Raw genomic sequence first — 25041 nt, 5'->3', positions numbered from 1 at the left:
AATCCGCAGCATGTCCATTATTTTGCGGAAACGCGGCGTTTTCGCCGCCATTGACTTGCATTAGAACGCGCCAATACCGCAAGACTGCATTTGTACTTGCGTTATTGGCGCATTCTAATGTGCGGATGGTACCCGGGTGTGGAGAAGATGAGACTCTCCTCCACACCCAGGTACCATTAAAAGCTGTAAAAACAAAAATAAAATAAAAAATAAGATTATATTCACCTTCCGACGGCCCCCGGTCTTCTTCCCTCTGCTTGCGTGCAAGACTGAAGGACCTGAGGTGACGTCACAGTCATGTGACCGCAGGCCCTTCAGCGCAGTGTCTCGCGATATCCCGGCAGCCAGGAACGAACACGGCAGCACACGGCGGGCCATGGGAGGGTAAGTATAGCTTTATTTTTTTATTTTTAAACCTTCTTTTTACGGTCACACTATATAAATCCATGCCGGTTGCATGGATTTATATAGTGTGACCTAGTTGTCAAGCACTTTCCAGATGATGCTAAAATCGCCTGGAAAGCGCTTGTAAAACCGCATGCGGAAAAGCATGTGGAAACACATGTGAATCCGCATGTATTCCGCAGGAAAAACGCATGTACAATCCGCATGCGTTTTTTCTGCCAGCGAGATGCAGAAATGATGCAGAAATTTTCTGCTTCATTTCTGCATTGTGGGCACATAGCCTGAGTGTGTTGCTCACTGTTTAGCCGCAAATACAGTATATCTATTTAAAATTGTCTGGTATACCCCAGTAAACAATAACTGTGGTTTTGCCATTTCACGGTAAAATATCTCTATTATTCAGCTTTTGGTATTTTTTCATAAAGAAAAACAGTGATAGTTTCTCCCTGATTGTTCAGATTGTTTAACCGGTTCCCGACCGCCCACTGTAGATAAACGTCCGCGCTGCCTGGGCTCTGTGCAGCGCCGATGTTTAAAAACGGTGGGAGGTCTCGCAGTGCTCAGGACCCCCAGGGTCCTGCAAGCACTGCGATTCCGGTGCAGAGCGTTAGCTCTGACAGGGTACATCATCGGGACCTGATTAGATCTTTGCTGTCTTCTATATGCTGCGATCTATAGTGATCGCGGCATATAGGAGACAGCAGGAGGAGAGGGGGTCGTCTTACTTACCTCCGAAGACCTCCGTTTCGTTTGAGGACCTGGGGTTGCTATGGCAGCTGGAGGTCACATGACCGCCTCCAGCTCTGCCATATATGGTGTCCTTCCTGTCTGGCTTCAGCCTGTATGTAGCTGATGCCAGACAGGAGACTGACTGAAACAGTCAGTGAAGATCTCATGTAATGTAATATATGTCTATTACATTACATGAGATCAATGATCAGAAAAATAAAAATTAATGTCCCATACAGGGACTAAGTAAAAATGTAAAAAAAAGTAAAAAAAAAAGTTTTTAAACTATTAAAAAAAAAAATCACAAAATAAATAAAAATAAATAAATAAAATATTAAACCAATAAATCCGTATATTATTACAAAACCAAAAAAAGTACACATATTTGGTATCGCCGCGTCCGAAACAACCCGAGCTATAAAAGTGTCACACTAATTAACTCTTTCTGTGCACACCGTAATAAAAATAAATAAAAAACGGAGCAAAAAAATATGCTTTTTCATCATATCGCCAAACAAAAAGTGGAAAAAAATGCGATCAAAAAGCAGAATAGAAATAAAAATGGTACCACTGAAAACTTCATCTTGTTCCGCAAAAAAAGCCGCCATACAGCTCCATCAGCCGAAAAATAAAAAAGTTATAGCGCTCAGAATAAAGCAATGCAAAAAAAATATTTTTTTTTCTTTAAAATTGTTTTATTGTGTAAAAGCGCCAAAACATAAAAAAAATACAGTAAGTGTAGTATCGCTGTAAACGTACTGACCCGAAGAATAATGCTGCCTGATCACTTTTACCACACGCAGAACGACATAAAAAAAAACTCAAAAAACAATTCCTGAAGTGTTTGTTTTTGTTAACTTTACCTCCCAAAAAAGGGAATAGAAAGCGATCAAAAAATGTCACGTACCCAAAAATGGTTCCAATAAAAATGTCAACTCGTCCCGCAAAAAACAAGCCGTCACATGACTCTATCGGCCGAAATATGGAAAAATTATAGCTCTCAAAATATGGTGATGCAAAAACTAGATTTTGCAAAAAAAAGCGTATTTTAGTGTGTGACAGCTGTCAGTCATAAAAACCCGATATAAATCTGGTATCTCTGTAATCGCACCGACCTGAAGAATAAAGTAATCTAATCAGTTATATCACACTAGGAACGGCATAAAAAATAAATAAAACAAATATTATTCACCTGCTACTGATTTGTTTATTATGTCTCCCAAAGATCCCAGTAAGGCTCTGCTCACATTTATCCTGTGCCCTGCGCTGAGCACTTACACCAGAGTTTCCGTGTAAATCTCTGAAATACTTGATTCAGCCAGAACCCATGATGGAAGATACCCTGTAATGAGGCAGATATAGGCCACTGTGGACGCCATCTAGCCTGGGATCCCACGGTGTCATTTGTTTTAGGCGTGCTTAAAAGTGCGGTTGGCCACAGTTTTGTGCACTTCTGAAAAAAAGGACACCACTAAACAGAGGCCAGACGGAGTCCAGAGTAACTCTGCTGCCTCATTATAGTGAATGGATCCTGCAGGGGTTTCATCTGAATTACATCACTTGGAAATTTAGATGGAAACCCCGATGTAAGTGCTCAGCCTAGAGCGCCGGATAAATGTTACGTAAAATGTTCCCAATAAAAGCTTCAACTCAGTCCTCAAAAAAAGCTAGTCCCCACTCAGGTCCATCATCTGTTAAAAATATAAGGGACTTCCAAGTTACTGGTAGCAGAAAGGCTCTGGAAAAGCAAAATGGTCCTTGCCCCCCAAAAGAAATTCAGAAAATTTTGTGCTCCCAAATCCAAATGCCTATTCTACAATAATTTGTTCTCCAATTGTCAAATAGCACTCCTTCCCCCTCAAATCTCACCGTATGGCTAAGTGGTACGATACAGCCACATATGGGGTATTGACACTTTTAGAAGAAATTGTGTGACACATTTCGGCACCATTTTTACCCATTGCCCTGTGTGAAAATGTAAAATCTGAGGGTAAAACATTTTTTTGTGGTAAAACTATAATTATGCTTTTTTCACTGAACAATGGTATAAATTTAAAAATTAAAAAATGCTCACTACTTCCCTAGATGAATTCCTTGAGAGGTGTAGTTTACAAAATAGGGTCACTTGTGGGGGTTTCTGCTGTTTTGGCATGTCAGCGACTCTTCAAATGTGACATGGTGTCTGCTGCCTATCCCAGCCAACATAGCGCTTCTTTCTCTTCCGAACCCTGCCGTACACCAAAGCAGTGGTTTTCCCCCACATATGGGGTATCGGCGTACTCAGGAGAAATTGTACAACAAATTTTATGGTGCAATTTATCCTGTTACCCTTATGATAATGCAAAATTAGGGAATGAAAAACATTTTTTATGGGAAAAATGTGAAAATTTTATTTTTACGGCTCAATATTATAAACTTCTGTGAAGCAGCTGGGGGTGCAAGGTGCTCACCACACATCTAGATAAGTTCCCTAAGGGGTATAGTTTCCAAAATGGTGGCACTTGTGGGGGGTTACCACTGTTTAGGCACATTAGGGGCTCCCCAAATGTGACATGGCGTCCGCTAATTATTCAAACAAATTTTACATTCAAAAAGTCAAATAACGCTCCTTCCCTTTCAAACCCTGCCATGTGCCCAAACAGTAATTTGCCTCCACATATGGGGTATCGGCGTGTTCAGGAGAAATTGAACAACAAATTTCATGGTGCAATTTATCCTGTTACCCTTATGATAATACAAAATTAGGGAATGAAAAACATTTTTTGAGGGAAAAATGTGAAAATTTTATTTTTACAGCTCAATATTATAAACTTCTGTGAAGCAGCTGGGGGTGCAAGGTGCTCACCACACATCTAGATAAGTTCCCTAAGGGGTCTAGTTTCCAAAATGGTGGCAATTGTGGGGGGTTTCTACTGTTTAGGCACATTAGGGGCTCCCCAAATGTGACATGGCGTCCGCTAATTATTCAAACAAATTTTACATTCAAAAAGTCAAATGGCGCTCCTTCCCTTTCAAACCCTGCCATGTGCCCAAACAGTAATTTGCCTCCACATATGGGGTATCGGCGTGTTCAGGAGAAATTGCCCAACAAATTTCATGGTGCAATTTATCCTGTTACCCTTATGATAATACAAAATTAGGGAATGAAAAACATTTTTTGAGGGAAAAATGTGAAAATTTTATTTTTACGGCTCAATATTATAAACTTCTGTCAAGCAGCTGGGGGTGCAAGGTGCTCACCACACATCTAGATAAGTTCCCTAAGGGGTCTAGTTTCCAAAATGGTGGCACTTGTGGGGGGTTTCCACTGTTTAGGCACATTAGGGGCTCCCCAAATGTGACATGGCGTCCGCTAATTATTCAAACAAATTTTACATTCAAAAAGTCAAATGGCGCTCCTTCCCTTTCAAACCCTGCCATGTGCCCAAACAGTAATTTGCCTCCACATATGGGGTATCAGCGTGTTCAGGAGAAATTGCATAACAAATTTCATGGTGCAATTTATCCTATTACCCTTATGATAATGCAAAATTAAGGGATGAAAAACGGTTTTGTGGGAAAAATGTGAAAATTTTATTTTTACAGCTCAATATTATAAACTTCTGTGAAGCACCTTGGGGTTCAAGGTGCTCACCACACATCTAGATAAGTTCCCTAAGGGGTCTAGTTTCCAAAATGGTGTCACTTGTGGGGGGTTTCCACTGTTTAGGCACATCAGGAGCTCTCCAAACGCAACATAGCGTCTGCTAATTATTCAGACAAATTTTACATTCAAAAAGTCTAATGGCGCTCCTTCCCTTCCGATCCCTGCCGTGCGCCCAAACAGTGGTTTTCCCTCACATATGGGGTATCAGCACGCTCAAGAGAAATTGCACAAAAAAATTTGTGGTCCATTTTTTCATGTTACCCCTGTGAAAATAAAAAAAATTGGGTCTAAAGTAACATTTTTGTGAAAAAAGTTAAATGTTCATTTTTTTCTTCCACATTCCAAAAATTCCTGTGAAGCACCTGAAGGGTTAATAAAGTTCTTGAATGTGGTTTTGAGCACCTTGAGGGGTGCAGTTTTTAGAATGGTGTCACTTTTGGGTATTTTCTGTCATAAAGACCCCTCAAAGTGACTTCAAATATGATGTGGTCCCTAAAAAAATGTTTTTGTAAATTTTGTTGGAAAAATGAGAAATCGCTGGTCAATTTTTAACCCTTATAGCTCCCTAACAAAAAAAAATTTTGGTTCCAAAATTGTGCTGATGTAAAGTAGACATGTGGGAAATGTTATTTATTAACTATTTTGTGTGACATATCTCTCTGATTTAAGGGCATGAAAATTCAAAGTTTGAAAATTGCAAAATTTTCAAAATTTTGGCCAAATTTCTGATTTTTTCACAAATAAACACAAGTTATATCGAAGAAATTTTACCACTACCATGAAGTAAAATATGTCACGAAAAAACATTCTCAGAATTAGGGTAATACGTTGAAGCATTCCAGAGTAATTACTTCATAAACTGTCAGTGGTCAGAATTGAAAAAATTGGCCCGGTCACGAAGGCAAAAACAGGCTCTGGCGCAAAGTGGTTAAAAGAGTCGGGTGTAGGCCAGAGAAATAGAACTGTGGTTTTCCTCTTCCACGGTTCTAATCTACTTTCTATTACCCTTTTTCCATTGATAGCTATTTTACTTCCTTTACAATGGGCAAGGCGCGTGGCAAGGGACGTGGAACTGGACGTTCTGGTGATGGTGCGTGCGGGGCCGTGGCCAAGGTGAAAATGTGCCACAACCAACAGCCACATCTTCTCGCTCCCACTTCTTGACCAAATTACTAGGGAAGCACAGAACAACACCAGTATTGCGAACTGATCAGTGTGAACAGGTTATTAATTGGATAGCAGATAATACTTCCAGTTACCTGGGCACCACCACCTCCGGTCTGTCTTCCACACGGTTAACTCTTAGTAGCCGTGAGTCTCGACGGATACTCCTCCTCACCCTGATGCTCCTTCCTCCCACCATGCCGAGTGTCGTCAGACAGCAACTGATCCCTCACTTGGACACTCTGAAGATCTGTTCACTGGTCCATTTCCAGATTTGTGCCCCTCGACTGCTCCGCTTGAAGTGGTGGAAGAGGAGATCCCATGTAGCGATGCCTAAATATTTGAACAGCATTGGCCACAGGAAATCGACGATGGCAATTTGCCACAATAGGTGGACGATGACGAGACCCAATTGCCAGGAAGTGAGGAGGAGGATCGTGGTGCGCAAGTGGAAGAGGAGGCGGTGGTGGATGATCTAGTAACTGACCCAACATGGCAGGAGGACACGCAGAGCGAGGCCAGCAGCACACAGGGTGAGGGAGGCTGAGTACCCCAACAGGCAGGAAGAAGCAGTGTGGTGGCCGCACACAGAAGGCGGGCAACAGTTCCCCATAACACCAACACGAGGGACATTGCAAGTGCAACCTGTAGGTCTCCCAGAGTCTGAAATTTTTTTAAAGACTCTGCTGATAACCCCAAAAAGGCCATTTGTACCACCTGCCATGCCAGCATCAGCAGGGGTGACAAAACTACCAGCCTGACCACCACCAGCATGATCAGGCACATGGCAGCAAAGCACCCGACTTTGTGGGGCGAACCCCAGGGTCCACGACCAGTGTCAGCGGGTGTCAGCTTCTTAAGCTGTTGTGCGTGCTATAGAACCCCCTGTTGTGTGTGCAAGGCAATCCCCTGTCCATACTGCATGCAAAGACGCCCCCTCCTCTCAGTCTTCACTTGTTATGGCAGTTTCTCAAGAAACAGCATCAACGTCCATGTCCACGTCCCACCGCAGCGTTCAATTGTCCATATCCCAAACCTTTGAACGAAAGCGGAAATTCGCAGCTAACGCCCCACAGGCCACAGTCCTAAATTCGCACATTTCACAACTACTTGCATTGGAAATGCTGCCTTTTAGGCTGGTGGAGATGGAATCCTTCCGCAACCTTATGGCGGTGGCCGTCCCTCGGTACTCGGTCCCCAGCCGACACTATTTTGCCCGGTGTGCCATTCCGGCTCTACACAAGCACGTGTCCCAAAACATCTGCCGTGCCCTCAACAACGCAGTTACTGGGAGAGTCCACCTGACAACGGACACGTGGACAAGTGCTTGTGGCCAGGGATGGTACATCTCCCTGATGGCACACTGGGTAAACATAGTGGAAGCCGGGACCCAGTCGGACCTTGGGACGGAACACATCCTCCCGACACCGAAGATTGCGGGCCCTATGTCAGTCAGAGTTGCCCCCACAGTGTACAGCTCCTGTGCATCATCCTCCTCCTCCTCATGTTCAGCCTCCATCTCAGATATCACCACATCAGTTACAAGCTGGAAACACTGCAGTACTGCCTCCGCCAAGTGGCAACAGGCTGTGCTGAAACTCATAAGCTTAGGTGATAAACCTCACACTGCTTGTGAGTTGTGGACAGCTGTGAAAGAGCAGGCGGATCTGTGGCTGACACTGCTGAACCTACATGCAGGCATGATCGTGTGTGACAATGGCAGTAACCTGGTGGCGGCTCTGAGGCGAGGTGAGATCACACACGTACCATGCCTGGCTCATGTGCTTAACCTCGTGGTTCAGCGGTTTCTTAAATCGTAGCCCAAGTTGCCAGATCTGCTCGTCAAAGTACGCCGCCTGTCAGCTCATTTTTGCAAGTCGGCTACAGCTTCCGCCGCCCTTGCTGTGTTGCAGCAGCGCTTGCAGCTTCTGGCACACCGACTGGTGTGTGATGTCCCCACACGTTGGAACTCTACCCTCCACATGTTGCAAAGGATTTGTGAGCAGAAGAGAGCAGTTGTGGAGTACCAGCTGCAACAAGGCCGTCGATATTCAGGTCAGACTCCACACATAAGACCTCAGGAGTGGACCTGGATGTCTGACATATGTACCATCTTGACAAACTTTGAGGAGTCCACCATGATGGTGAGTGGTGATGACACCATCATCAGCATCAGCATTCCACTTGTCTGTCTTTTGCAACACTCTCTGCAGAGAATTAAAGAGGAGGCATTGCAGCCAGAGTATGATGAGATGGATCAAGAAGCCATAGTGGGCGATTACACACAGCCCAGCCTCATCTCATCCCAACGTGCATTGGAGGACAATGAGGGAGAGGAGGAGGAGGAAGAACAGGAGCTTGTATCATGCGCTGTAGACGGTAGTACCTGTACAACTGTCATACAGTCGGTTCAACGTGATATACTAGCGCCCTCCACACTGTATGGCAGCGCTCTCTACTAGCGGAGGATACCGCGTAGCCTAAGACATATCCAAGTCACCATACAGGTATAGTACTCCCTGCTTTCCTTCCAGACACTCTGGGACAGCCAGTCGAATGTTATTCCTCACCTTGGCATTTATATACTTACAGGCAGCCTTAGAGACTTACTGTCCGGGCCGTTCAGTCACGTACATTTTCATTGGCAGTCTGCTATGTCTTCCTTAGTGCTTTGTAGCTTTGCCTCCCCGACTATAGGCAGCACCCTATACCCTCTCCTATCCACTTTTCCCATTTTCCCATCCCATCCTATTAATTTCAGTGTGTTAATAATATTCAAATGAATTATTCTGTAGAAATTTATTTTTTGTACTGCATCACTTTTTTTTGCAGCAATACTTTTGAAGGTCAATTGTCACTGAAACATTTATTTTTCTGGTTGGACTGCATGAATAATAAAAAATCCTATTCTTTCATATCCATTGAGTGCCGAGGTTATTTTCAGTCATTTTGGTGAGGGCACGGAAGTCTTGCCCGTTACCAGTCTGGCATGCATGGCTGACTTTATGTTACGCTGCCTTAACCGTGATCCTCGCGTTGTCAAAATGTTGGGTGACATTCATTACTGGTTGGTGACACTTTTAGACCCCTGCTACAAGGAGAACTTTCACTCTCTTATTCCTGGGGTGGAGAGGTCTACAAAAATGGGGCAGTACCAGAAGGCCCTTGCTGCAGAGCTGTTAAAAAAAATTCCCATCTGAACACGCTAGCGGTAGAGGTCACAGTTCATTGCCCAACCAAGGCGTACAGGCGAGAGAGACGCAACTCCAATCCAGCAGAGGCAGGGGAACACTGTCAACATTCTGGGACAATTTTCTCAGACCCTCCCTTCGGATAGACACTGAGGCGCGGGGTACTCTCACAAGGAGTGGAAAGTTTCAAATGATGGTGAGGGAGTACCTTGCCAACCGTACCGACATCCTCCGAGATTCCTCTGTGCCTTTTAATTATTGGGTATCCAAGCTGGACACTTGGAATGAACTAGCTCTGTACGCCTTGGAGGTCCTGGCCTGCCCTGCCGCTAGCTTGTTATCGGAGCGTGTTTTTAGTACCGCTGGGGGAATTATAACTGATAAGCGCACTCGCCTGTCAACTGACAATGCTGACAAGCTGACCCTTATCAAAATGAACAAGGGCTGGATTGGGCCAGACTTCTCATCACCACCAAATGACAGCAGAGTAACATAAAGTCAAATCCACTGTGTTATTTCGGGAGGTGGATTCACATGCACCGCTTCACACCCACACATGGGTATACGCTTCCTCATTTCGGCTGTTTTATGTTCTTCTCCTTATCCTCAGCCTCCACCACCACTATACCACCAGGGTGACCGTGGTCCGTGTTGCCATTATTGAAAGTTCCTCCGTCCTTATTTTTGTCAGCTTTTGCTTGGAAGGCATAAGCAAAGACTGTGGGAGACCCACTCCCCAATAGTGGGAATAATGTTTGTAATATGCTGTACTGTATGGCTCTTGTAAGGGGCATTGCAAGTTCCTCCATCCTAATTTTTGGCAACTTTTGCTTGGAAGGCATAAGCAAAGACTATGGGAGACCCACTCCCCAATAATGGGAATAATGTTTGTAATATGCTGTTCTGCATGGCTCTTATAAGGGACATTGCAAGTTCTTCCGTCCTAATTTTTGGCAGCTTTTGCTTGGAAGGCGTAAGCAAAGACTATGGGAGACCCACTCCCAATAATGGGAACAATGTTTGTAATATGCTGTACTGCATGGCTCTAGTAAGGGGCATTGCATGTTCCTTCGTCCTAATTTTTGGCAACTTTTGCTTGGAAGGCATAAGCAAAGACTATGGGAGACCCACTTCCCAATAATGGAAATAATGTTTGTAATATGCTGTACTGCATGGCTCTTGTAAGGGGCATTGCAAGTTCCTCCGTCCTAATTTTTGGCAACTTTTGCTTGGAAGGCATAAGCAAAGACTAAGTGAGACCCACTCCCCAATAATGGCAAAAATGTTTGTAATATTCTGTACTGCATGGCTCTTGTAAGGGGCATTGCAAGTACCTCTGTCCTAATTTTCGGCTGCTTTTGCTTGGAAGGCATAAGCAAACACTATGGGAGACTCACTCCCCAATAATGGGAATAATGTTTTTAAGATGCTGTACTGTATGGCTCTTGTAAGGGCCATTAAATCCATCTTGTTAAGCTACTGGGACCTCCACGTCTCTTCTGAGGGGCATTAAAAGCATCTTGTTAAGCTACTGTTACCTCTACCACTTTTCCAAGGGGCCTTAAAACCATCTTGTTAAGCTACTGGGACATCCACGTCTTTTCTGAGGGGCATTAAAAGCATCTTGTTAAGCTACTGTGACCTCCACCACTTTTCCGAGGGGCATTAAAGCCATCTTGTTAAGCTACTGGGACCTCCACATCTCTTCTGAGGGGCATTAAAAGCGTCTTGTTAAGCTACTGTGACCTCCACCACTTTTCCAAGGGGCATTCAAACCATCTTGTTAAGCTACTGGGACCTCCACGTCTCTTTTGAGGGGCATTAAAAGCGTCTTGTTAAGCTACTGTGGCCTCCACCACTTTTCTGAGGGGCATTAAAACCGTCTTGTTAAGCTACTGGGACCTCCACGTCTCTTCTGAGGGGCATTAAAAGCATCTTGTTAAGCTACTGTGACCTCCACCAGTTTTCCGAGGGGCATTAAAACCATCTTGTTAAGCTACTGGGACCTCCACGTCTCTTCTGAGGGGCATTAAAAGCGTCTTGCTAATCTACTGTGACCTCCACCACTTTTCCGAGGGGCATTAAAACCGTCTTGTTAAGCTACTGGGACCTCCACGTCTCTTCTGAGGGGCATTAAAAGCATCTTGTTAAGCTACTATGACCTCCACCACTTTTCCAAGGGGCATTAAAACTGTCTTATTAAGCTACTGAGACCTCTACGTCTCTTCCGAGGGGCATTCAAACCGTCTTGTTAAGCTACTATGACCTCCACCACTTTTCCGAGGGGCATTAAAACCGTCTTGTTAAGCTACTGGGACCTCCATGTATCTTCCGAGGGACATTCAAACCGTCTTGTTAAGCTACTGTGACCTCCACCAATTTTCTGAGGGGCATTAAAACAGTCTTGTTAAGCTACTGGGACCTCCACGTCTCTTCCGAGGGGCATTCAAACCGTCTTGTTAAGCTACTGTGACCTCTATGTCTCTTCAAAGGGGCATTTATAGTGTCTTCTTAAGTCACTCTAAAGTCCACAGCTCTTCCAAGGAGCATTGAAATGTTGTTTTTAATTACCTCTAACCTCCACGACTCTTCGAACTGGCATTGCATTTCCACCTAATTTTAGTCAGTTTTCGCCTTTGCATTGAAAAGCAAAAGCTAAGGGAGACCCACTCCCCAACAATGGGTAGAAGGTTTTTAGTACTCTGTAATCCACGTCTGTTTCAAGGGGCATTGCAGTTCCTCATAATTTTTGGAAAGCCTTCCATTCACTGCTTAGGCCAACAGTCTACAGGATACCCAGTTGCTATAAATGGAAAAAACGGTTTAGTTAAGGCCCTCTGACCTCCATGTCATTTCCAAGGGACATTGGAGTGCCTCAAAATTTTTGGTATTGCATTGCACTCACTGTATGCCCTATAACTGTGTAGCCGAACCACTCCTTTTGTTACAGAAACATATCCTATAAGACATTTGTGGTTGACTGGCCTGATATTGATGTGAATGGTCCCTGCTCCTCCTGCTCTTTCTCCTTTGCCACCACCTCATCCATCATTTATCACCTGAAGCTTTGTTTTAACGGGAGTCATAGAACTGGGATAGTAGCAGGAAAACATCCAGCAATCCTCGGAGGAGGTAGGATATGCGCCAAAACGCTGACCACCTCAGGCCTAGGCGCTACTAAATACATGCGCTTGCATTCCAAGAAAACAAAGCAGATGCTAACATCATCATCATGCTCCTCACCTTGGCACTCTCAACTCCCCTGATGGAGAAGCCAGGGCCCACTGGAGGAGTCTGGTTCTCTGGTGGGCTTGTCCAGTGCTGCCCTAAAGCAGGCCGGGCTAAGAAAAGTGTGTGGGGTTAAGTTGACAGGAGAAAGAGGGGCGGCTGGGGACCGTTTATGGAAACCCGGCTGCCCCCAGGCGACTGGGGACCGTGTGTGGACACCTGGCCGCGGGGCTGCTGGGGACCGAGTATGGATACCCCGCCGTCCCCTGGTGGCTGGGGACCGAGTGTGGACACCCGGCCTACGGGCGGCTGGGGACTGAGTATGGATACCAGGCCACCAACGCAGCCATGACGTGGTGGCCAGATTCCGCCTCCACATGCCTAAAAGGCCCAATTTCAAGTGCAAGCAAGCAGTATGGTATTGCAGCCTTGGGGTGGGTGGGTGGCAGGCTGCATACTTGCGCTTGCATTGCAAGGAATTGGAGAAGTACAATTGAACACTGCCCTGGGACAAGGACTTGAACGGGGATAGTTGCAAGTCTTCAACGACAGGTGCAGGGTGGGAGGCTTCTTCGCATGTACCATGAACAGGAGTTTGGCATGCACACACTTCAGCGGAATAGGCTGTCCTTCCCACTAAATGCACTGGGGAGGGCACAGGTAATGTTTTGGTATGCGGGCTTAATCTTATGTATAAGTCACACCGGGACAAATAGGGGCGGCTGGGGACTGAGTATGGATACCTCGCTGCCGAAGCAGCCATGAGGTCATGGCCAGCTTCAGCCTCCTCCAAACTAAAAGGCCCCATTTCAAGTGCAAGCTAGCAGTATGGTATTGCAGCCTGGGGGTGGGTGGATGGCATGCTGCACACTTACGCTTGCATTCCAAGAAAACAAAGCAGATGCTAACTTCTATCAACATCATCATGCTCCTCATCTTGGCACTCTCAACTCCCCTGATGGAGAAGCCAGGGCCCACCGGAGGAGTCTGGCTCTCTGGTGGGCTCGTCCAATGCTGCCCTAAAGCAGGGCGGGCTAAAAAAAGTGTGTGGGGAGAAGTTGACAGGAGAAATAGGGGTGGCTGGGGACCGTTTATGGACACCCGGCTGCACCCAGGTGGCTGGGGACCGTGTGTGGACACCCGGCCGCGAGGCGGCTGGGGACCGAGTGTGGACACCCGGCCGCCGGGTGGCTGGGGACAGAGTATGGACACCTCACTGCCGAAGCAGCCATGAGGTAGTGGCCAGCTTTGGCCTCCTCCAAACTAAATGTCTCCATTTCAAGTGCAAGCTAGCAGTATAGTATTGCAGCCTGCGGGTGGGTGGGTGGGTGGTTGACTGCATATTTCTGCATGCATTGCAAGGAATGGGGGAGGTACAATTGAACACTGCCCTGGGACAAGGACTTGCACGGGGATAGTTGCAAGTCTGCATCTTCTGATGCGGCAAGGATGACTTCTGATGGGCACACTTTTAGGCAGTGACCTAGGTGTCAGAGATGCTTCCAGGGGTCTTCCCCATGCTGTTCCCATGTCTTTTCAGCACTGTATGCATGTGTCACACAGCACATGGCCAGATAAGGTTGTAAAATGTTAAAATGACATTTCCCGGTGAATGCATTTGTCACGGTTGAAAGCAATACAAAATTGCAAAAATGCATAAATAATGCTACTTGTGAACATAGCCCAAGGTGTGGAGGATTCTTTTTTTTTTGGTTATTTATTTTACCTTATACTCAAGTCTTTACCCTGGAAAGGAACTTCCTTAACATATTTCACAGGAAAGCAGTTAAGCAGTTTCAGTTTCGTTTTTGAATGTTTTATTATGAGCCTGTAAAAGTGGCTTAATACCTCTGACCACGTTGTTGACAGCAGTGACATGGGGTCAGAAATGCTTCCTGGGGCGATCCACATGCTGTCACCATGTCATTTGAGTACTGTCACTATTGTTTTGGGCACGTGTTAAGCTTTTAAAAGAATACCGGGGGTGCCGCCACAAAAATGCTGGGGTCTCCCATAGACTAACATTGGGCTTGTTTCTCGGGTCGAGCACCCGAGTATCACAGCAAGCTTGGCCCGAGCTTAGAGCACCCGAGCATTTTAGTGCTCGCTCAACACTATTGATGAGTGAATATTAAAAATCTGCTTTTGTAGTACCCAGTACATGGTAGTGTCCAGTACATTATGCCCAATTCATAATTCTGGAGACACAGTCGCATAAATTAGGTGGGCTCTCTTTGCTACAGAAATGCCAAACATGTTAACGCTAAATGTGGTTTAGGCACACTGTGAGGATCAGAAGGGAGAGGAGTATTTGGATTTGGGAATGGAGAATTTGGTGAATTTCTTTTGGCGGGCAAGGAGCCATTTTGCTTTTCCAGAGCCTTTGCACTACCAGTAACATGAAAGCTCATTATATTTCCGTTAACAGATGACTGACCTGAGTGGAGACTTCCTTTTTTGTGGATTGATTTGAAGCTTTAGTTGGGAACATTTTACATAACATTTTGGATCTCATTTATCCTGTGCTCTATGCTGAGCACTTTCTTTGGGGTTTCCAGATAAGTCTCCAAATGACATGATTCAGATGAAATCGATGATGGATCCATTCACTATGATGAGACAACAGAGTTACTCTGGGCTCCATCTGGCCTTTGTTTAGCAGTATCCTTCTTTTCAGAAGTGCACAAAACTGTGGTCGACCGCGCTTTTATACTAGCCTAAAAAGACAATCACTGCTGGATCATAGGCCAGACGGCTTCCACAGTGTACCCATCTGCCTCATTGCAGCGAATCTTCCACTGGGCGTTCCATCTGAATCAGGTATTTCAGAGATTTACACGGAAACCCTGGTGTATGCGCTCAACGCAAAATGCACAATAGATGTGAGCGGAGCCTTATTGTGATCTTTGGGAGGCAGAACAATGCTTTTATTGGGAACATTTTACATAACATTTTGGATCACATTGATCCTGCGCTCTAGTCTGATTGAGCATTCGCATCAGGGATGCCATCTAAATCTCTGAATAAGATTATTCAGATGAAACCCCCAGCGGATCCATTCACTATAATGAGGCAGCACAGTTACTCTGTACTTTGTTTGGCCTCTATTCAGTGGTGGCCTTTGTTTCAGAAATACACAAAACTATGGCTAACAGCACTTCTGTGTATACCTAAAAATACACTTAAACAGACTGCGGGATCATAAGCCAGAGAGAGTCCAAAGTGACTCCATCTGCCTCATTATAGGAAATCTTCCGTCTGAATCATGTAGTTTAGAGATTTAAATGTAAAACCTGATGTAAGTGCTCAGCTCAGAGCACAGGATAAATGTGAGCTGATTACTTCAAGTTTTAAGAAGCAGAATTAAAAAATCGACAGCAGGTCAAGAATTGATTTTATGTATTTTTTTCGCCATTCACTGTGTTTTTTTTTTGTTTGGCTACTATCACATCTTAAAAAAAATGTTTTTTTGCTACAAAAAAGCTTTTGCATGGCCATATTTTGATAGCTATAATTTTTCTATATTTCTGCTGACAGTCATTTGAGATCTTGTTTTTTGTGGAATGAGTTGATGTTTTTATTGGTACCATCTTCAGGCACATAATATTTTTTGATTGCTTTCTATTTTGATTTTTGTGAGGCAGAATGTACAAAAAATTCAAGAAAATATTATTTATTAATATAGCGCCATTAATTCCATGGCGCTTTACATGTGAAAAAGAGGTTTACATAGCAAGCAACAATTACAATAACTTGAACAAAAATGAGTCACCGACTGGTACAGGAGAAGAGAGGACCCTGCCCACGAGGGCTCACAATCTACAAGGGATGGATGAGGATACAGTAGGTGAGGGTACAGCTGGTCATGCAGTGAGGGTTACTGCAGGTTGTTGGCTTGTCCGAAGAGCAGAAAGGAAGTGAAAGGAAGTGAAGTAGCAAGGTGGTGAAGTTGTCTAAGAAGGTGGTGGCTGGCCCTGGGGGCGATAAATGACAGCCAGTTGAAGGTTGGAGGGGGAGTAGGTGTGCACACAGTGCTCGTCAAAAGAGAGGAGGTTAACAGAGGGTGAAAGTGGGATATGTGAGAAGGAGTAGTTATCTGACAGGAGAAACCAACTCCCCCAACATGCTTGCCACTGGGGCAGGGGGTGTGGGGAAGGTGGAATGCTAAATACGAAAGTGCAGCTGGAGAGACTGTGTCAGAGGGGGCGAACCAGGTTTCGGTGATGGCGAGGAAGGAAAGTTTGTTAGTAAAAAAAAAGATAATGGATGTAGGAAAGTTTGTTGCAGGCAGAGCGAGCATTCCTTAGAGCTCCAGTTAGTGGTACTGGGGAAGTGGGGGCTGGGCGGATGAGGAGAAGGTTAGAAAGTTTGCAGAAATGTGTGATAGATCTAGGATGAGAGGTAGAAGTGACTATGGGGATGTGGTGGGGGGGCGGGATTTGGAGAGATATTGCTGGCAGAAAGAAGAAGCAGGGAAAGTGTTAGCAGGTGGGAGCAGGAGAGGGCATGAGGAGGCTGTCTGTGTTTGGAGACAAAGGATTGTATGTTGAGGAATAGTTCTAAGGAGTAGGTGAGATGGATAGGAAGAATGGAGGGAGAAATGACCAGTACCTTACTAGTTGTAGGGATTAGGGGGGTTAGTAGAAAATGAAGGATTATAGAGGACAGAGTGAAAACAAATAGGAACATTGTTTACTGTGACTAAGTATCCAGTTCCCTTCTGGTTCAATTCTGGTATAATTCATAGCTGTATACTTCTTCAGAGCTGTACACTTCTATGATACACTTGTATGGTACACTGGTCAAGAATTGCTTTTGTTTGTTTTTTTTAATCCATTCTTCATGTGGAAAATTGATAAGGCAGCTTTTTTTTCTGGTCAGTAGGTTACAGCAATGCCACATTTAGATAATTTTTTTAAAGTTTTGCTGCTTTTACACAAAAAAAAATCTATTTTTTAGAAAAAAAATGGTTTTGCATCGCTATATTCTGAGAGCTATAGCTTTTTATTTTGCTGCTGATGTTGTATGGCTGGAGTTTTCTTTGCCGGAAAAGATGATGTATTCAACGATACCGTATTTATTTACATTCAACTTTTTAAATCGTGTTTTATTAAACTGTCCCCTTGGCGGTATGATGAAAAAGTATACTTTTTTGCCACGTTCTTTATTTATTTTCTTTACAGTGTTCAGTGAAGGAGTTACCTAATATGACAGTTTTATAGGTTATAATTTCAAAAAGAAGACTACAGAATACTCAAGGGAGCAGTGGTAATAAAGTAAGAATAATAACTGACTAATTTTGGCCTACTGACATGTTTTCTTTAATTCTACAAGTCAGTTGTTTTTTTTATAGACTGTACATTTCTTTTTCCCAGCATTGTGTGGAAGTTCCCTTACAATATCATTAATTTGCATCTGTTGCATTTGCAACACTTTGTTGCCAGCTATTGTAAAATTCTACTTTTAATTGGACTTGGATTTTTCCCTATGAATTTGAAATGCTTGCTAGATCAGCCATACATATTACAACAAAAACAATAAGTGAAACAATAAGTAAAATATTATCCTTAATATGGGATCCTTTTAGTTTACTTCTTCCACTGCCACTTGATATATTACATAATAATATTCTGTACTTGACTATACAAAAGTATTGATATAGTTAGAAATGATTTGATTTAAAAAAATGTATATAAGAATGAATCCTAACAAGGTAGGGTCCATCTCTCCTGGGCCCTAACTTAATAGCTTCAGACAAACATATAAATTCAAATTATTACAGTAATACAAATAATTGTGCTTTATAAATTCACAAAGAAAATCCAGACCCAAGGAGATCAGCTGATTGCTAGAGAGGCTACAAGAAGAGGTTCTTCTTAACAGCTCAACATCAAGAAAGTGACTAATATATAAATTAGTGTTATGTCCAGAGGAAATTTGATAGGCTGACAAAGATTCTTAAGCAAAATGACATTTGACTTCCACTATACTAGCCGGGCATTCAGGATATAGTTCTTTTGGTTAAATGATATTTGTTAAAATATACTTATTTCCATATATTTTTATAGAGGACTGTTTATCAGATGGGATTCTTCCAGAGAACAGATCACAATATTCTAATAAAAAAATCTATCGATTTATTCTTGGATTGTCCATTGAAAAGAATAATTGCAGTAGTTACATAAAATTGGTGAAATAGTTACAAAGTGATTGTCCACTTGTCCAGAATTAGCTTATTAGTTGATATTCACTCATCTTTTCCTGGGATCGTGAATGGTAGGTTCCGTCTGTCTGTGTCCAGCACATGCTTCAGGATGACATCATGTGTCTGTGCCTTGTCAGCTGTCCTCCGCATGTAGATCCTTCATCTGGTGTCCTGTGAAATGGCAATAGAGCCCCTCCCTATGTCTTACAGGGTTATATAGGCCCCTCATAGCATTTGTTCTTCATATATGGCACTAACTTACACTGAGCTAAGAATAGCTTGAATGTCTTGTCAGCAACACCTACCACGAGGCTTCTGCGATGTATGGGTACAGAATTCAGAATAAAAATTAATATCCATAATAATATTTAACAATATTTCTGCAAAATTTTCTAAACATATGAGCATAAGTGCATTTTTTAATGAGCAATTACATTTTTGGAATCGTCTTGTTTCTAACATGCAACAAGGGATCAGGCATGTTGAGCTGGTAGGCTCCCCCATACACATTAAATTCTAGTCCAAGCTAAAATTTGCTTCTTTAGCCACCTTTAATCTAAAGAGTTTGACTAGATTTTCATTGATGACAGCTAGCTCCTTTCTTAAAAAAAATATATTTTTTTATTTATTATGTCATGTCTGCATGTCAGAGCTGTGGTCCTTTCATTTTCAGGATGAGTTATGTTCTCAGAGGGATGGAATAATATATTGATCTGGAGTCACTCTATGGGACAGGAAAAACTTTTAAAGGAGCACATGACCAGACCAATCCGCTAACCTCCTCCATTTGAACATGCTTCACATGAGAAAGGCGTTTTTCAGTTGGTGTATGCTGATGAAAAGGTCTGGGGACATGCTCCTCTATCAGCGGTCAACTTATAAACAGGAGAGCTGTGCATCCTGTGAGGAAGGCTTTACTAACAAGTACAGGAGGAGTACTCGATTACTTTTACAACCCCGGGCTCGGAGGATGTTCATTCAGTTGTTTAATGTTGTTGAAAAAAATCAGATCACAGACATGGCACAAAACTAAAGTCATTTCAAATGGCAACTTTAGGGCTTTAAGAAACACTAAAAGAAATCAAGATTAAAAATGTGGTACTCAGTAAGGGTAATTTTTTTCAGACCAAGCAGAGGAATAAAATTATGGAATCACTCAGTTCTGAGGAAAAAAATGATGGAATCACCCTGTAAATTTTAATTTCCAAATCTAACACCTGCATCAAATTAGATTTGCTTTGTTAGTCTGCATCTAAAAAGGAGTGATCACACCTTGGAGAGCTGTTGCACCAAGTGGACTGACATGAATCATGGCTCCAACATGAGAGAGGATCATCAAACTTTTAAAAGAAGGTAAATCATCACGCCATGTTGCAAAAGATCTTGGTTGTTCACAGTCAGCTGTGTCTAAAATCTGGACCAAATACAAACAACATGGAAAGGTTGTTAAAGGCAAACATACTGGTAGACCAAGGAAGACATCAAAGCATCAAGAACGGAAATGTAAAACAATATGTCTCCAAAACAGGAAATGCACAACAAAACAAATGAGGAATGAATAGGAGGAAACTGGAGTCAATGTCTGTGACTGAACTGTAAGAAACCGCCTAAAGGAAATGGGATTTACATACAGAAAAGCTAAAAATAAGCCATCATTAACACCTAAACAAAAAAAAACAATGTTACAATGGGCTAAGGAAAAGCAATCATGGACTCTGGATGACTGGATGAAAGTTATATTCAGTGATGAATCGCGAATCTGCATTGGGCAAGGTGATGATGCTGTAACTTTTGTTTGTTGCCGTTCCAATGAGATTTAGAATGATAAAGATGACAGCATGAAGAGAACATGCAAATTTCCACAGTCATTGATGATATGGGGCTGCATGTCAGGTAAAGGCACTGGGGAGATGGCTGTCATTACATTTTCAATAAATGCCCAAGTTTACATTCATATTTTGGACAGTTTTCTTATCCCATCAAGTGAAAGGATGTTTAGGGATGATGACATAATTTCTCAAGATGATAATGCATCCTGCCATAGAGCAAAAACTGTGAAAACATTCCTTGAAAGAATACACATAAGGTCAATGTCATGGCCTTCAAATAGTCCGGATCTCAATCCAATTGAAAATCTTTGGTGGAATTTGAAGAAAATGGTCAATGACAAGGCTCCAACCTGCAAAGCTGATCTGGCAACAGCAATCAGAGAAAGTTGGAGCCAGATTGATGAAAAGTACTGTTTGTCACTCATTAAGTCCATGCCTCAGAGACGGCAAGCTGTTATTAAAGCCAGAGGTGGTGCAACAAAATACTAGTGATGTATTGGAGTATTCTTTTGTGTGTTTGTTTTTCATGATTCCATAATTTTTTCCCTCTGCTTGGTCTGAAAAAAATTACCCTTACTGAGTACCATTTTTTATCTTGATTTCTTTTAGTGTTTTTTAAAGCCCTAAAGTTGCTATTTGAAATGACTTTAGTTTTGTGACATGTCTGTGATCTGCTTTTTTTCAACAACATTAAACAACTGAATGAACATCCTCCGAGCCTGGTGATTCCATAATTTTTGCCAAGGGTTGTATATTAGTGCCGCAAAACAATGTCCCTTAAACATCTGTTAAAATAAAGGTAAAGTGAGTGACCAACCCCTTTAAGTGACTTGTGAATTTAGATTATTGTATTTAAGGTATCTGTTATAAAATGACTGATAAAAGTCTGTGTTCCAATGTTCTGAGATTTTTTTTTCTTTTTTGACATTAATTAGGTGGATTACAAAAGCCTGTACATAACTGCAATGAATCATTTGTGATAGAATCCTTGCCTGAATGTGGCTATCTATTTGAAATGCTCATGATGAATGTGGATTCAAGCCAGTGGTGCAACCTGACTAAAGTTATCATGTAAGAGAATTGCTGATTTTTTCTGCTTATTCTAAATTATAATGGTAAATGCGAAGAGTGTTAATGTTATTTACATCATGCTAAACATTATGTTATATCAGTATATGGATAAGTATATGACCAAAAAAGCATTTTTCTTATATTCTGCTATAAAATACAATGGCTATTGTGGATTCTTTGGTTTTGACAAAAACAAAAAGTTAAAAAAATTGACTTCATAAATTATCTGAAATTTGGTTTTGTGCAGAAATGACTGAACATTGATCTGTTACTCTTTGGTATTCTTACAGACAGTGTTTGTCATGACCTGGAATGCCAGATAGCAAATTGTAAAATATTATCTATAAATACATGGGTTGTACAATGTACTCATAATGATATGTGCAGTGAGGATACTCTTAAAGTACTGGAGTAGAGAAGTAAAGGTCTAAAAGTAAATCGACAAGACAGTTTCTTGAGCAGAGCTCTCAGATCATTGGTCCCTAGATAGAAATTAGTATGAAAGAAATTGAGCCAGTGGTAAACACACGTAAATGTGAATGAACATAAAAATTAGTTCATGCAATATTCTATATATGCTATTTAAATAGCAAAAACAAATGCAATATATTCCACCTGAAGGATAATTAAAACCTAAAAGTTTGGATATTAGGTAGAATCTTAACAGGTTTTATGTAAAGATGAGTGAATCTGCTGAAATTTGAATTTGCCAAGTTTGCTCAAATTCAAATGGGAAATTTGATTCACATGAAATTTCTTTGATGTAAATTGAATTGCTGCTAAAAGACTTTTAATATGCTCTGACGTCTCTCCAGATTTATAAGCATGTTAAAAAGCTCCAGTCTTCTCTTCTATCTTCATTTTTAGGTGCCCCTGGCAATGACTAGGTCTCAAGACTTGGTGAGAAGATGCACATCATGATGTCGCATGAGGCCTAGCCAGTGCTGGAGGTATCTAAAAATGAAGACCATACCCGCAGGAAGGGAGCAAGACCATGGAGCATTAGATCGGAAGCTGTGGCGCCAAGATAAATGAAAGTAGAGGTGAGTATAATTCAGGCTTTGGTAGAATCCAAATTTTGTTAACATTTGAAGGATATTTGATTTGCTCATTTCTAGTTTTAACCAAAAACTGATTTAATGAAGGGTTAAACAGTTCAACAAATAAGAACATAGCATAGATAACAGGGGCTATAAAATATACTTTACTCAAAACTTCCTCACTGTTGAGTCACAAGTAGAAAAAAGTAATTGAAAATGTATGATAATGCAGTAAATCACAATAGGTTTTGTGAAATAATTTTCTCTTTCTCAAAACAAATGAGAGGTGTTTAAACACATGAAATGCAGTATGATATATTGAAGGCTACATTGTTAGCTACATGTAAAAACTGAATATTGAGCAACCAAGGTGAGATACTGACTTTTCCTATACCCTTGCTACTTTCCTAATGTAAAACTAGGCCAAACTGTATTGTTTTGTTGTTCTTTTAGTCTTTAGGGAAGGATTCGTAGAGATGCAATATAACCCATGAAAGAAAGAATCTGGCAAACGAAAATGAAAGGACAAAAACATAAACTAGACTTAAAGGCGTTGTCCTTAGGCTACAAGTCTTAGGCTACAAGTCTGCAGTCACTCTGCGTACACTGTGAGGAGCAGACAGCCATGTGAATTGTATGCAATTGCAATACTTCTGGCCACATTCCAGCTAGATGTGTTCAGCCTCTCTCAATACACCTGCATTGAGTATTGAGTGAGGCCGTGCCCATCTAGTCAGCACATGACTGCTTGTATGCAAATCATATACTTGCAGTCTCACACCCGCCGCTCTCGGTGCCGACATTGGAAAATCCTCACAGCGTGCAGTGTGCACGCTATGAAAATTCCCATAGGATTCTTATATCGTTCTAATTCTACTGACCATAATATTAAAGTCATCTTATCACTTTTATGCCAGGGTGAACAGCATAAAAAATGAAATATGTAAGGAATAACTGAATTTCTGTTTTTTGTTCCTTCTGAGTCTGACAATTCTGCATATAAAGCTATAAAAAAGTTATGTACCTCAAATGGTACCGAAAAACATTCAATTTGTCCCACAAAAATAATACAAGTGGAAAAAAAAATAAAAAAAATAATTTAAGCAATACATAAAAACAACTATGTAAATCAGTTTTTTTCTTTAAACATGCTGACCCAAACAATTAAGCCATCTTATCTCTTATTGCAGTGAAGATAGGTCACTGAATTTTACACACATGGTCAAAATTGTTGGTATCTCTCGTTTAATGAAAGAAAAACCCACAATGGTCACAGAAATAACTTGAATCTGACTAAAGTAATAATAAATTTCATCCCTGCTTCCACAGAATTTAAAAAAAATTTAAGCTCATGAAATAGGCCTGGACAGAAATGATGGTACTCTTAACTTAATATTTTGTTGAACAACCTTTTGAGGCAATCACTGCAATCAAACGATTCCTGTTACTGTCAATGAGTCTTCTGCACCTCTCAACAGGTATTTTGGCCCACTCCTCATTTTCTTTTATTAAACAAGGGGCACCAACAATTGTGACCACGTGTGTATATGTATTGTCTGGTATAAAATATTTCATATTTAAGTCCCCATATCTTCCACTGACTCCTAAATGTCTAATGATCCTTGTGAAATGTAAATGTTTTCTCATTCAGCTTCCTGGATACACAATTAGCACATGACCTCCACCTCTGACATACCACCTCTAGTATGTTAATTCAGTGTGTAATCTAGGGGGAGCATATGGCTACTACTGCACATGAGCGTCCTGTGATTGCAATATCATTCAGGCACGATTCATATCATATGTATAGCAAATCATATACAATAGTTGAAGGGCTGAGGGGGCGGTGTGTATTAGTAATGAAGCACCCAGGTGGACCCAGGAAGAAGGAGAAAAATGTTTCACTCTATCCCAAATGATGGACTGAAATTAATGAATGGATTATTTTCCTGATGTGACACAAGTTAGGGACCCAAGCCAATTGAACTTGTGAACATTCTGACCCATGTCGCTGGGAACATAAAAGTACTTTCTTACAGAGGGCTGCAATTATAGGACTTACTCTTTTTTTGTCTACTTTGTTTTATTAGTATTTGTTCACCTTTTATGTATGTCTGTTATTTCCCTATTTTTATGTATTAAGCATTGTACCTTTTGTGTGTTAAAGCCTAAAACTTTAATAGCTCTGTCTTGTTGCCCTAACATACCTAAGTGTCTCCATAAAGAGTATATGGTATTCTGTGCATGTGACCAGTGTATGGCCTGCGGGCTGTTAGTTCATTGTGTGCATAACAGTGAAGTTTACCGCTCTTTTGGTAAGTGGTGGCAGCACTGAGTGTCTTGGGTGCGTGGACTGGTTCGGGGTACTTGGTATGCATAATCCATAGCCTGGGTGAAGGGCAAGTATGAGATTAAGCTGTAAAGTGACATGGACCCCTTACTATCCCTCATCCTACGTCACAGAGGTTGAGTAAAGGCCTGACCATCACACATTTCAAAGTCAATCTCACTCCTACCTCAGGACAAACACATG

The 25041-nt window shown here is 42.0% G+C and overlaps 1 long non-coding RNA gene across 1 annotated transcript in view; it reads left to right on the top strand.

The window, feature by feature from the left end:
- The window catches only part of LOC141176010 (uncharacterized), a 609231-nt gene that overhangs the window by 343291 nt on the left and 240899 nt on the right, over positions 1–25041 (top strand). Inside the window, exon 2 of the long non-coding RNA XR_012253093.1 lies at positions 21333–21468. This is a non-coding gene — a long non-coding RNA (uncharacterized lncRNA). The remainder of the gene's footprint in view (positions 1–21332; positions 21469–25041) is intronic.

The sequence above is a fragment of the Phyllobates terribilis genome, unplaced genomic scaffold (assembly GCF_046119375.1).
Source record: "Phyllobates terribilis strain yellow unplaced genomic scaffold, ASM4611937v1 Scaffold_16__1_contigs__length_26959993, whole genome shotgun sequence".
In the NCBI taxonomy this organism is placed as follows: Eukaryota; Metazoa; Chordata; class Amphibia; order Anura; family Dendrobatidae; genus Phyllobates; species Phyllobates terribilis.
The sequence above is the reverse complement of the archived record's forward strand: the minus strand, read 5'-3'. Positions and strand labels throughout refer to the sequence as shown.